At 37.7% G+C, this 14,278-nt stretch overlaps 1 pseudogene; it reads right to left on the bottom strand.

Moving 5' to 3' along the window:
- LOC102476073 (60S ribosomal protein L10-like) overlaps positions 1 to 12,647 on the bottom strand; it is a 41,386-nt pseudogene extending 28,739 nt beyond the window's left edge.
- Positions 12,648 to 14,278: the final 1,631 nt, after the last annotated feature.

Here is a 14,278-nt window from a genome sequence, read left to right as displayed (position 1 = left end):
CACACACACACACACACACGCCCAGTGTGAGTTTTAAGCCACCAGGCCTGGGACATGAACTGCAGTAGACTACATGGGAGTCCAGTGACATAGCCATTACGCTAACTGCTGGTCCCCCATTTGCAAGAACTTTTGAGAAGAGTAGATGTCCTTACGTCAGAAGCCAAAAATATGATATTAAGCTCAGGAAACTGCATTCTTATTGTTAACTTGAAATAATTTTTCATGTGAAAAGTTGAGAAAGTATCTGGATATCAACTGATATTATAAAATAAAAGATTTTAGGTCAAGCATGTGGCATGATGGTTAAGGGAGCTGGATCCCATATGGTCAACTTCACGACTCAAGGCCTGGACCCAGGATTCCCATTCAGACAGTAAGTACAGATACCCAGTTAGTGAAAATCAACATAGTACATGCATATTTCAAAGCCGAAATGTGATATGAAAGAAACTTGATAATTCAGAAACTGAGCTCAGTAATACTGTAATTCTAGTCAAAGGAGAAATGAAGAATACATTTTCAATTCCATAACGTATTTCATTTTTAAATTGTTGTTAAGAGAGTGAGGTTTTTTTTTTTTTTTTTAGAGGTTTTTGCTATAGGGCACGTGCACTCGCCAGAAAGACAGAGAGATAGAAAGTGAGAAATCACCCCCCTGGGGGATGGCCATGCATGCCACAAGCCCTTCTTCTCTATTCTCCTCTCAGGATCTTGGGTACACACCCACATGCGCACGGCATGAGTTTAAGCCACCGGGTCCGGAACTCGAACAATGGTCAACTACATGGGAGTTCAGCGACATAGCCATTACACTAACTGCTGATCCTGAGAGTGAGATTTTTGATGTGTGCACTCATCAAAGAGATGGAGAGAGACAGAGAGAAAGAAATCAAGGTATCATCCCCCAGGGTGGATGGCCACACTGCAATCCTCCTCTTTTCTCCTCTCAGGATCTTGAGCATGCACAGGCATGTCCCCAGCATGATTTTCAAGCCTCCAGATGCAGGACTCAAACCATTGTCGGCCACACGGGAAGTCTAGTGATGGAAGCATTACACCATCTGCTGGTCCCTACATATATATTTTTTTTTTGGAGAGGTTTTTGCTATAGGGCGTGTGCACTTGCCAGACAGACAGAGAGATTCAGAGAGACAGAAAGTGAGAAATCACCCCCCAGGGGGGATGGTCACGTCACAATCCCTTCTCCTTCATTTTCCTCTCGGGATCTTGGACATGCACGCACACACGCCCAGCGTGAGTTGTAAGTCACCGGGTCCGGGACGCGAACCACGGTGGACTACGTGGGAATCCAGCGACATAGCCATTATACTAACTGCTGGTTCCCCCTACATAATATTTTTCAAGATTAGAAAAGGAAGTTAATTAATCCATGAAAACAGAAAGTAGGAAAAAGTGGTACTAGAGAAAACTAGAAACTAAAACAAAGAAAGTGTTTGTGTAGACTTTATGGAAGCAAAGGCTATAACTGAGTAAAGTGATAAGTAAAGGATGAAGTTAGTGGGACCAGCAATTAGTGTAATGGTTATGTCGCTGAACTCCCATGTAGACGACCTCGGTTTGAGTCCCGGATTTGGTGGCGTAAACTCACACCCAGCGCGAGTGCATGTGTGCCCAAGATCCTGGAGAGTGGAATGGAGGAGAAGGGATTGCACCATGGCGATTCCCCCTGGGGATGATTTCTCGCTTTCTATCTCTCTGTCTCTCTCTGTCTTTCTGGCAAGTGCATGTACCCTATAGCAAAAACCTCTATAAAAAAAAATGAAATTCTGCAATGAATAAGTAATGTTCCCAATTCAATGTGATAATGAACAAAATGTTAGGCATCAAATGCCTCAAAATGTTAAAAGAAGTGTATCAGAATGAGAAATCTTTTTACTTGAGAAAATGTCAATTGTAGGGCCAGTGTGAGATCTGGTGATTAAAGCAGCTGGATCCCACATGGCTGACCATGTGGTTCATGGCCTAAACCTAGCAGCTTGAAAACCACACTAGATAAGAGTGTTCAAAATCAGGAAAAGAGCGAAAAACAGGAGAAAGGATTGTTGCCTGACTGCAACTCATAGGGAATGATTTTTCTCTTTTTCTCTGGCAAATACCCACTCCCTCAACAATAATAACAAAAAATGTTTACCTTGAAAAGTTAAGCATTGGGACCCACAGGTTGCATGGTGGTTAAGGCACTGTTTCCCACATGGATGACCATGGTTTGAGTTCCCTTACAACTTGAAAAATCATGTCAGGCACATAGGTGTGTATGCTTAGCATTCCAAAAGGAGAAGAGAATGGAGGAAAGGGGATTGTGACATAGCCATCCCCTCTGGGGCGGGGGTTGTGATTTCTCACTTTCCTCTCTCTGTCTCTCTCTGGAGAACACACATGCCCTATGATAAAAATGAAAAAAGAAAAGTTATGTACATGAAAATGTGTCCATAGCATAAAGATAGTACATTCATCTATCTCTGAACCTCCATGTTATTATGCCAGGGAGTCATTTTCTTCAATAATAATCTTGAAGTAAGATGAGGGCTGGTTCATGGCACAATGGAATTAAAATGTGATATTCTTTGAGGCGATCCCTCATGTGAAGGTTCCTGTGTCCAGGTGGAAGACCTCCTTGAGTTTATCCAGCATGACATTTGGCTTGCTGAGGAGCTGAGGGTGGACTGCTACAGACAAGATTCTGATAGTTTAGTTTTTCCCTCCTCTATTTTTGTTCCACTCAAAGAGGGCATGAATATTGGGTTGTTGAGAAAGTCATGTTTGATTTTTTTTTTTTTTTTTTTTTTTTTTTTTACGGACGACCATAGTTCAGTTTTGAAAGTACTAGAGTCATTCGTATCTAAGTTATTGCTATGTCATTTCACAGCTACCAGTTCTAGCTTCATTCTAAACAAACCAAAAATTAAGTGATTTGGTCGAGTTTTGGAAATTTTACAAGTTGAAGATAGATGACAAAACTATGCATTTTCACCATATTTTACTGTTTTACTTCTATAAAGGGGAGAACAAGCATCCAACTTATGAAAAATTGCATACTTTACAGTGACAGCGCTCTACAAGAACATTGTGCCAATGACGGTTCCCAAAATTCCATACTATCGATTTTGATCTCAGCAATGCTCTTTGGTCAGGGAGGTCCATCGAGATTGATGACAACAAAATAAAGGCATTGACCGAGTCAAACCCATGTTACACGACATGACAGATTGCAGAAACATCGAACCTCGGTCATTCAAGCATTCATAATCACCTGAAGAAGCTGGGATATGTAAAGAAGCATGATATTTGGGATCCTCATGAACTCAAAGAAGTTCCTGTGAAGGTGCATATAAACATCTGTGTTATGCTCATTAAATGTGAGGAAAACAGTCCTTTGTTGAAGCAATTGATAACTGGTGATGGCAAGTGGATTGTTTACAACAAGGTGGTGTGCAAATGTATTGGTCCCGATGTAACGATTTACTGCAAATGACATCAAAAGGAGACATTCATCAGAGGAAGGTTAGGCTCTCAGTGTGGTGGAATTTTAAAAGTGTCATGTTTTTCGAGCTCCTACCCAGGAACCACCTAGCAGTTTGAATGTGTACTATCAGCAACTGGACAGTTAGAACCAGTCCATCATCCAGAAATGTCCCGAGCTTGTTGATCATAAGGAGTTGTGTTCCCTAACAATGCAAGACCACACACGTTTGATCACCCATCCCAAATGATTGGAGCTTGGATAGGATGTGTTGCCCCACCCACCACACTCGCCTGACCTTGCACCATCAGACTTCCACTTGTTTTGTTCTCTTCGAAGTTCCTTGTGCAGTATAACATTCAATTCAGATGAGGCTATCAGCACCTTGTTCAGGTTTTGTTTGTTTGTTTTGTTTATGTTTAGACAAATCCTTCTATGAATAATTGTGAAGTTCACTGAAAGATGATCTTTGTGCTTTGTATAAATAAATGAACTCTGAAAAACATAGAAAGGAATACATTGTGACTTTTCCAACAGCCCAATGAATAAGCTTTAGAAAAAAGAGAGAACAGAAACATAGAGTAAGAAGTCTTTGATAAGACGTACTTGCTTTGGAAGTATACATTTTGATTCTAACATCTGTTTAAAAATTCTCATAATTCATACTAAAATGTTTCCTTGTATGTCTTATGTGTTTTTAAGTGTGCTTTTTTTATTTTTTTGCTTTTTCTCAGGTTATTTTTCTTCCAAAAATCATAATTACATCTTTCTCTTTAATAATTTGTCATACGCCTTAGAAAAATAGGCTATTAATAAACACTATCTATTTGGAAATTGTTAACTCAAAACAGTTATTGTAATTGTTCAAGTAGTCTGCATTATAAACTTTATGAAAAAGGCATTTGGCAGACAATGACATATGCATTATATAAATTTTTAGTAAACACTAAGTGACGATTTAAATCCAATTAAGATCCCACTGGTCAGGGCCTTTTTCTTCATAGAAAAATATTTTTTAATTACCTTTCCATCCTTGGAGCATTAACTAGAGGTGGCTTTTACTTTCAGACACTCAAAACACCCACTGGATAAATGCACCATCTAAAGAATTAAATAAATAATTAAATGACAGGTAGAGCCATTAAGGTTTATTTGCAGTGCATCCTTAAAGTGACCCTACACTTTCTATGTGCATTTCAATGTCTCACAGACATTTAAATAAAAGAAAAAGCATTTCATCATTTGAGCTTTGGGGGTCCACAGAGATCACTAGTTAAGCCACAGCAATGTTCAGTAATTGTGCCAGTTTTAATTCTTTTAAATTTTAGAAATTACCAGAAAGTTCACAAACACATAACTGTCTTAAAAATGTCAACATATAGAAAGGTGTTATTCTTTTTCTCTTTTTTTCCCCCAAAGAAATTCACCACTTATCAGCAATTATGAGTGAGTTACTATAATGTCTGGGTATTTTGCATCTGAAGAGTGATATCTCTCTTGTGCTTTCTCAGAGAGGTTCAGATTTTTTTTTCATATAACAGGTCTCATTCATTTGAATATGATCTTCAAGTTACTACTTTAAAGTATGAAAACAGTTTATTTATTCATAAAAATTTTATTGCAGGTTGGGAAACGGGTCAAAATTTTTGCTATTTTTTCCTCCATTTTGCTTTAGATATACCTTTCTACTTACTCAAAAAGACTGTTTCTGTTAACAGTTTAATATCTTAATGATATCATCATAATATATATGGTGATATAGTATGATGATATACAAGCTTTCAGGAACTATTATAATAGGATTTATGTCTATGTGTAGATATTCTTAGCTATACCATTCCAGAGTAAATGAATAACAGGATACTTTCTGAAATATGCAAATGATATCAAGACAGAGGATGTGAAAAGGAGGGAGAGAAGCAAAAAACCTCCCAGTGGAGCAGAATTGTATGCTAACCTCTTCTCTATTTGTTCCATCAGGATTTTGGACATGAATGCAAAAGGCTCTAGTGCTTGAACTTGAACTGCTATGGCCATACAAGATTTGTATCCTAACGCACAGCACTGAACCACTTTGCAACAAGACTGGCCCTCATTCTGGATTTATAGCATAAAAATTGAGGCTCATAAATCTTATTCTTTTTCCAATTATATTTTACTTTATAAATTTTAATTTATACTTAACTGTATATCTTTATGGTATAAAATATGTTTTTTAGGGGTCAACAGGTGTTATGGTGGTTTAAGGCACATGGCTAACTTCATAGTGGAAGTCCTGGGCCTGATGGCTTGAAAACACGCAGGGTATATTTGCGTGCATGGCCAAAATACCTAGAGGAGAATGGGGGAGAAGTGATTGCAGCATGGAAAAAAAAAGTTTATAAAGACATGCATGCATGTGAAAATCAAGTAAAGGATAATACCATATATATATATATATATTGTTTTCAATAGAGAAATTTACATTCTTATGCCTGTTAAGTGCTTTTATCCTGAGCCCCTCCCAACTCCCCTACTATTCACCTCCCTCCATGCAATCTGAAGTATGTACATTTGCCCATGGCATGATTTTCTTCAAATATTTTAGTTTCCACCATATAGTGCATATATTTACCATATGTTGAGCAGAAATATGCAACGTTTGTCTTTTATAGCCTGCCTTATTTTACTTAGTGTTAAATCTTATATATTCATCCACTTTGCATCAAATGACAATCTCACTGTTCTTTATGATTCAGTAATATTCCATAGTGTATATGTGCCACAGTTTTTTCCAACCCAGTCATCAGTTATTTGTTTTGTTTTTGCAGAGGTTTTTGCTACAGGGTGCACATGCTCACCAGAAAGACAGAGAGAGACAGAGAGACAGAAAGCGAGAAAACACCCCCTGGGAGGTATGACTACACCACAATCCTTTCTCTTCCATTCTCCTCTCAGGATCTTGGGCACACATGCACACACGCCCAGTGTGAATTTAAGTCACCAGGTCCAGGACTCAAGTCATGGTGGACTACATGGGAGTCCAGTGAGATAGCCATTATGCCAACTGCTGGTCCTGCAGTCATCAGTTTTTGAACACTTAGGTTTATCCTATATCCTACCAATTGGGAATGATGCTGCAATAAACAAATGCAAGTGTCTTTTCAAGTGAGCTTTTTTCTGTGCTTCGTAAATACAAAGGAGTAGAATTACTGGGTCATATGGTAGTACTATTATACATTTTTGAGGAAATGCTGTATTGGTTTACATTGTGGATGTATTAATTTACATTCCCACCAAAAAAGCAGGAAGTTCTGTTTTTCACCACAGCTTCACCAGTTCGTGATGTTTTTTTTCTGTTTTGTTTTGTTTGTTTGTTTGTTTTCTGGAGAGGTTTTTGCTATGGAGTTTATGTGCTGGCCAGACGGACAGAGAGAGACAGACAGAAAGCAAGAAATCACTCCCAGAGGGGATGGCCATGCTGCAGTCCCTTCTCCTCCATTCTCCTCTTGGGATCTTTGGCACGCATGCACACGCACCCGGCGTGAGTTTTAAGCCACTGGGTCTGGGACTCAAACCACAGTCAACTACATGGGAGTCCAGCGACATAGCCATTATGCTAACTGTTGATCCCCCAGTTATTGATGTTTTTTTGATCATAGCAATTTTGACTGAGGTTGAGTGATACCGCATCATGGCTTTGATTTGCATTTCCTTTATGATAAGAGACACTGAAGATGTTTTTAAATGCATTTGACCAAACCTATGTCTTCCTTTGAGAGTTATCCACTTCGCTAAGCTTCTTTGTCTTTTTTTTTTCCTTTTTTTCTTATTTTATTTTATTTTATTTTTTTGAATGAGCTCTTTGAGCTTTCAAGATATTCTGGTTATCAATCCCTTATCTGAAGTTTAGTTTCCCAGCATTTTCTCCCATTTTGTGGATTATCTCTTTGTTCTGTTTATTGTCACTTTGGTTGTACAGAAGTTCATTAGCTTTATGTAATCCCACTTGATTATCTTTGGAATTGTTGCCTGCACTTTAGGGATCTTATTTAAAAAAATCTTTGCTTACTCCAATGTCTTCACATATTTTCCCTGTTTGTGAGGGCTTGCATTTAGATTTTTTCTATCAATTTTGAGTTGATTTTTGTGGACAGCAAGAGATAGGGTTCTAGTTTCCTCTATCTGTAAGTGGATATCCAGTTTTTCCTAGTACATTTACTGAAAAGACTTTCTTTTCTTCACTGAATTGCCTTGTGCCTCTGTCAAAAATTATTGGCTGATGTTTTGAGGTTCATTTCTTGATTTTCTATTCTGTTCCATTCGTGTATGTGGTCATCCTTATGCCTGTACTCCCTCGGCCAGTGCAGGTCACAGGGTGACAGAGACTGAGCCAGGAGAAACCTCTCTGCACAGCCAAGGGATCTCAGCAAGGCCAGAACTAGAAAAGAAGAATAAGTATTTTGTTTATCCCCATACAGGCACTTTCTCTTGGTTCATATTTTATCCTTGCTATTCGTGTCCACGTTTTCAGTCTTCACCATCTTCCCTAATTAGGTCGTTCATCTTCCCAATCCTTTCATGTGCCTCTTTTGGAATTATTTGCTAATTTTGTTCCAAAGTATGAATATATGAAAGAAAAATGGAGTAGAAGGAGAAGAAGTTAAGAAGGAATTGGAAGGGATGCTTATGTAAAATTCCTGCATAGCAGATAAAAAATAGTTTATATTTGAGAAGACGTGGTACACCGTAGTTCAGATAATATACTGTGTGAATTGTCAAAAACAACAGACTGTTCAATTTATTTCAAGGCTCCATAAACTTTTTTCTCTTTAGACAGGAAAAACCTAACATCAATAAAGAATAAGGCTAAGAAAAGCAAGGAGCTCCTTTCATAGCAGAGTCCTGTTACTAGCAAATCAGATGTTACCACCTCTGTCTTGTGCAACCATTTAAAACACTGTGCACTTCAAAGTGAACAAATTTATCACCTCACCTATAATTAATAATTATTTGCCATACCTCCAGGCCTAACTTCCCTTTACTAATTAAATGCACACTAGTTATTTCTAGTCCTCAAATGATTTCAATGAATTTTTATGACTCTTTATTTTAACACAAATTTAAGTATTTAATTATTCTATTTTTTTTCTTTTTAGGAGAGGTTTTTGCTATAGGGCGCGTGCACTCACCAGACAGACAGAGAGAGACAGAGAGACAGAAAGTGAGAAATCACCCCTCAGGGGGGATTGCCATGCCGCAATCCCTTCTCCTCCATTCTCCTCTCTGGATCTTGGGCACGCACATACATGTGCTCGGCATGAGTTTAAACCGCTGGGTCCGGGATGTGAACCACGGTCGACTACATGGGAGTCCAGCGACATAGCCATTACACTAACTGTTGGCCCCAGTATTTAATTATTCTTGATAGATTACATGTGACTCAACTTTTTGCACAGCCCATAAACAACACGTAACCTTCTATTCTTTACCAATCCCTGTTATGTTACTCTCTATGCTTATTTGTTCTTAGTTCCAGATTCCTTTTTTAGCTTGGTTTTTTAAACTATAATTTCTGGTTTTTATTTATTCAGTGTATATCTTTGTGGTCTACAGTATAACTTCTTAAGGCCTACAGCATAAAATAATCAAATCAAAGACATGACATAGTCACTTTTTAAATATTGAACATTATATTATGCTGTGTAATTTGTTAATAGATCTATTTTTTATAATGTATTAAATTCTCTCCTGAACCCCTCCTCACTGTCTCCCAAGCAGCTCCTGGGACCTGTCATTACTCTCTCTAGTTCTAGGCTTTCAAGTACTTTGGTTTCTGCCCCAGAGTACGGACATCAGGTGTATGTTGTTAAGCAGGGACCTATCTTATTTGTCTTTTGTAGTTTGGTTTATTTCACTTAGCATTGTATCTTCTAAGCTCATCCACTGCTACTGGTTCTTTATCTACCAGATTGTAAATTTCATCTAACCACAACAGAAATGTATGGGTAATGTGTGTAATGAATCATCTTAGCTATATTTACTTTGTGATAGTAAAGACACATTTACCTCCTGGATATCTAACCACTCCCTCATTCTTTGTGTTTTTGTTTTAATTTAAATTTTATTTATTATTACCATAATCTTGTTTATATTATTTTGAATCACAGATAACTTTACAGTGTATTACACTTCTTTTTCCAGAAGAAATACCACACGTATCAGTCAAGACAAACACATTACTATTTCTATCCAGCTACTACCACCTTTCTCTTTGGGTATAAATTCTTTTTATTATTATTATTATTTTAATTATTGTTTGTACAGTAAATCACTATACTTCATTTAGATTGAAAGCTAGTTTATTTTACTGTTTTCATTTTATAATCTTATTCAGTTTATATTTTGTTAGAAAGGACATACATACACACCCTCAAGAGAGAGACACCCTGACAGAGTCTTGTCACATCACAATCCTCCTTCGTCAGCTCTCCATCTCATTAGGATCTTGGGCATACATGAGACTGGCATGTTTACAGACTAGCCCAGGAATCACAACCTACACTTGGCCGTGTGGCATCTGACACTGCAGTTCACTTTGCTGCCACCTGTGCTGCCAGGCCACTTCTGTTTCACTGAATGGCCATAAACTGAAAAAGTGTGGCTTTTCTCCTCTGTGAATCAATAGAGAGTTGCATTGTAGCTTTTAATGAAGATGATGCTTTTGGATTGTAAATTATTTTAACAGGGTAGAGAATTCATTTATTTATTTATTTGGACTGGTAAAGATACAGATTGAATGCTGTTTTTGCTATAGGGCGCGTGCACTCACCAGACAGACAGAGAGAGACAGAGAGACAGAAAGTGAGAAATCACCCCTCAGGGGGGATTGCCATGCCGCAATCCCTTCTCCTCCATTCTCCTCTCTGGATCTTGGGCACGCACATACATGTGCTCGGCATGAGTTTAAACCGCTGGGTCCGGGATGTGAACCACGGTCGACTACATGGGAGTCCAGCGACATAGCCATTACACTAACTGTTGGCCCCAGTATTTAATTATTCTTGATAGATTACATGTGACTCAACTTTTTGCACAGCCCATAAACAACACGTAACCTTCTATTCTTTACCAATCCCTGTTATGTTACTCTCTATGCTTATTTGTTCTTAGTTCCAGATTCCTTTTTTAGCTTGGTTTTTTAAACTATAATTTCTGGTTTTTATTTATTCAGTGTATATCTTTGTGGTCTACAGTATAACTTCTTAAGGCCTACAGCATAAAATAATCAAATCAAAGACATGACATAGTCACTTTTTAAATATTGAACATTATATTATGCTGTGTAATTTGTTAATAGATCTTTATAATGTAATGTATTAAATTCTCTCCTGAACCCCTCCTCACTGTCTCCCAAGCAGCTCCTGGGACCTGTCATTACTCTCTCTAGTTCTAGGCTTTCAAGTACTTTGGTTTCTGCCCCAGAGTACGGACATCAGGTGTATGTTGTTAAGCAGGGACCTATCTTATTTGTCTTTTGTAGTTTGGTTTATTTCACTTAGCATTGTATCTTCTAAGCTCATCCACTGCTACTGGTTCTTTATCTACCAGATTGTAAATTTCATCTAACCACAACAGAAATGTATGGGTAATGTGTGTAATGAATCATCTTAGCTATATTTACTTTGTGATAGTAAAGACACATTTACCTCCTGGATATCTAACCACTCCCTCATTCTTTGTGTTTTTGTTTTTGTTCTTCTTTTATTTATTATTACCATAATCTTGTTTATATTATTTTGAATCACAGATAACTTTACAGTGTATTACACTTCTTTTTCCAGAAGAAATACCACACGTATCAGTCAAGACAAACACATTACTATTTCTATCCAGCTACTACCACCTTTCTCTTTGGGTATAAATTCTTTTTATTATTATTATTATTTTAATTATTGTTTGTACAGTAAATCACTATACTTCATTTAGATTGAAAGCTAGTTTATTTTACTGTTTTCATTTTATAATCTTATTCAGTTTATATTTTGTTAGAAAGGACATACATACACACCCTCAAGAGAGAGACACCCTGACAGAGTCTTGTCACATCACAATCCTCCTTCGTCAGCTCTCCATCTCATTAGGATCTTGGGCATACATGAGACTGGCATGTTTACAGACTAGCCCAGGAATCACAACCTACACTTGGCCGTGTGGCATCTGACACTGCAGTTCACTTTGCTGCCACCTGTGCTGCCAGGCCACTTCTGTTTCACTGAATGGCCATAAACTGAAAAAGTGTGGCTTTTCTCCTCTGTGAATCAATAGAGAGTTGCATTGTAGCTTTTAATGAAGATGATGCTTTTGGATTGTAAATTATTTTAACAGGGTAGAGAATTCATTTATTTATTTATTTGGACTGGTAAAGATACAGATTGAATGCTTTTTTTCCCCCTCCCAAAATTTATATTTTGAAATGTGAATCCCAATCTTATGCAACTAGGAGGCAAGGCCTTTGGGAGGGGATTAAGTCATGAAGGCAGAACCTTCATGAATGGGATTAGTGCTTTTATAGGAATAACACAAGTGAGATGATTTTTCTCCTAGTTGTGTGAAGATATAAGGGAAAAAAAGGCCACTTGAAAATCAGAGTGCTTTAACCCATGACAAGATTTGCTGATACCAGACTGCAGACTTTCAAGCCTTAAGAAATATGAGACATAAATGTTTACTGTTTAAGCCACCTAGTCTATAACATCTTGTCACAGCAGTCTGAACTGATGAAAAAAGTCAGTGTCCACTAAGAAGTTACAGTTAGGAGTGACATTAACAAGATGTTGGGATAGGACAGACTAGCCTCAAAACCCCTACTAAAAGGAGAACTCTCATGAGTACAAGCAGACTTGGTAGGGCTCTAGGGTCTAATTAAGAATCTGCTGCAACACAGTGCAGAAAAAAGTGAATAGTAACCACACACACAGGGTCAATGGTTAGATCAACATACCTCAAACATCTTGAGATACCTAAAGACAAAACACAGGTGAAGGTTATCAGTGTGAGGCATGTGTAGAGTGACAGCCTCGTGGCATGCTTGGCAGAGGTCACTAGCTGCTTTCCCCATTGAGTAATCAATATCCATGACTGCCGCAAACTGCCAGGAAGGATAGATGCTGCCGTGACTCATCCAGAGCCGGAGCCACTGTTATGCCACCCTGAAGTAGTGGCCCCATCTGTTCCCAACCACGCATGGCTCCACAGCTGAAGCATGTGTAACAGCTCCATAGATACCTGAGCCGCTGCTACTGTGGGCTAACTTCGCTATTTTCAGTGATGAAAGAAAAAAAAAATATATTGCCAGTCAAATGATTTACCCAACAAACTTGAACTCATACATAAGGAGATATAAAACTTTTCTCAGACAAATTAAAACTGGAGAGAGTTCAACATGACCAGATCTATCTTAGAAGAAATTGTAAAAATAGTTCAAGATGAAATAAAAAGGTGCTAATTAGTAACATGAAAGTAGAGATCTCACTGAAGTCAGTACATAAGAAAATTTATCTTATGCTAAAACTGTAAGAATGGTGTGTAGAAGTATTTTTAGTATTAAGGATAAAAGATAACATTTTTGTGAATTATAACGTTATAATAATTTGTTATGGAATGCACAATAAAAATAAGTAAATTGTGATAACAATGCATAAATTGTGGGAGAAAAGCTTAGAGTTTATGTATGCATACAAATGAAGGTATCAGCTTAAAGCAGTCTTTTATAACTATGTGATGTTTTATGCAAGCTTCCTGGTAACTACAAAGGAAAAAGCTACAGTATACACACAATGACAAAAGAGAGAAATCAGGGACCAGCAGTTAGCATAATGACTATGTCGCTGGACTCCCACATAGTCAACCGTGGTTCGCGTCCTGGACCTGGTGGCTTAAAACTCACGCCGGGCACGTGTGCATGCGTGCCTAAGATCCTGAGAGGAGAACGGAGGAGAAGGGATTGCAGCGTGGCCATCCTCCCTGGGGGGGGGGGGTGATTTCTCGCTTTCTGTCTTTCTGTCTCTCTCTGTCTGTCTGGCAAGTGCATGCACCCTATAGCAAAACCCTCTCCAAAAAATAAGTAAATAAATAAAAAGTGAGAAATCATGAAAATTCTGCTCCAGAAATGATCTAACCACAAAGAAAGACAACAAAAAATACAGAAAGGATCTGAAAAACAACTGAAATATGATGAATAAAGTGATAGTAGTAAGTCCTTACTTCTCAATGATGGCCTTAAATATAAATAGATTAAATTCTCCAATCAAAAGACATAGAGTGGTTGACTGGATTAAAAAGAAATACTCACTACTATACTGCCTAGAAGAGACTCATTTCACTTTGAAGAAAACATAGTTAAAAGTGAAAAGATGAAAAAATCTTTTTGGTTTTAGCACCTCTTTATATTCTTTTCATTATGTATACTCACTATATTGAAAATTAGAATTGCGAAGTATATAAACATAAAAATATATGAGAATCACCACACATATAGCCTCTCAAAAACTCCACTGCATTTTCATGATTGGTTGTTAGTGAAAAGGCTAAAAACATCTTATTGTGACAAAGAAAATGGTTCAGAACTGGGGACACTCTGAAAGGCTTCAGGAAGACCAGTTGTGTCTGTGTCAATGTTGAGAAACTCTGATGGTACAACAATGGAATTGAGCAAACTACAACATACAGAAATATGAATGTATTTCCCAGATTCAATGAAGAAGACTGAAACAAGACTGCATATAATAGGACCCCATTTATATAAGAAGTACA

The sequence above is a fragment of the Tupaia chinensis genome, unplaced genomic scaffold (genome assembly GCF_000334495.1).
Source record: "Tupaia chinensis unplaced genomic scaffold, TupChi_1.0 Scaffold146289_1, whole genome shotgun sequence".
NCBI classification, from domain to species: Eukaryota; Metazoa; Chordata; class Mammalia; order Scandentia; family Tupaiidae; genus Tupaia; species Tupaia belangeri.
Note: the sequence above shows the minus strand (reverse complement) of the source record. Positions and strands in the feature narration are given on the sequence as shown.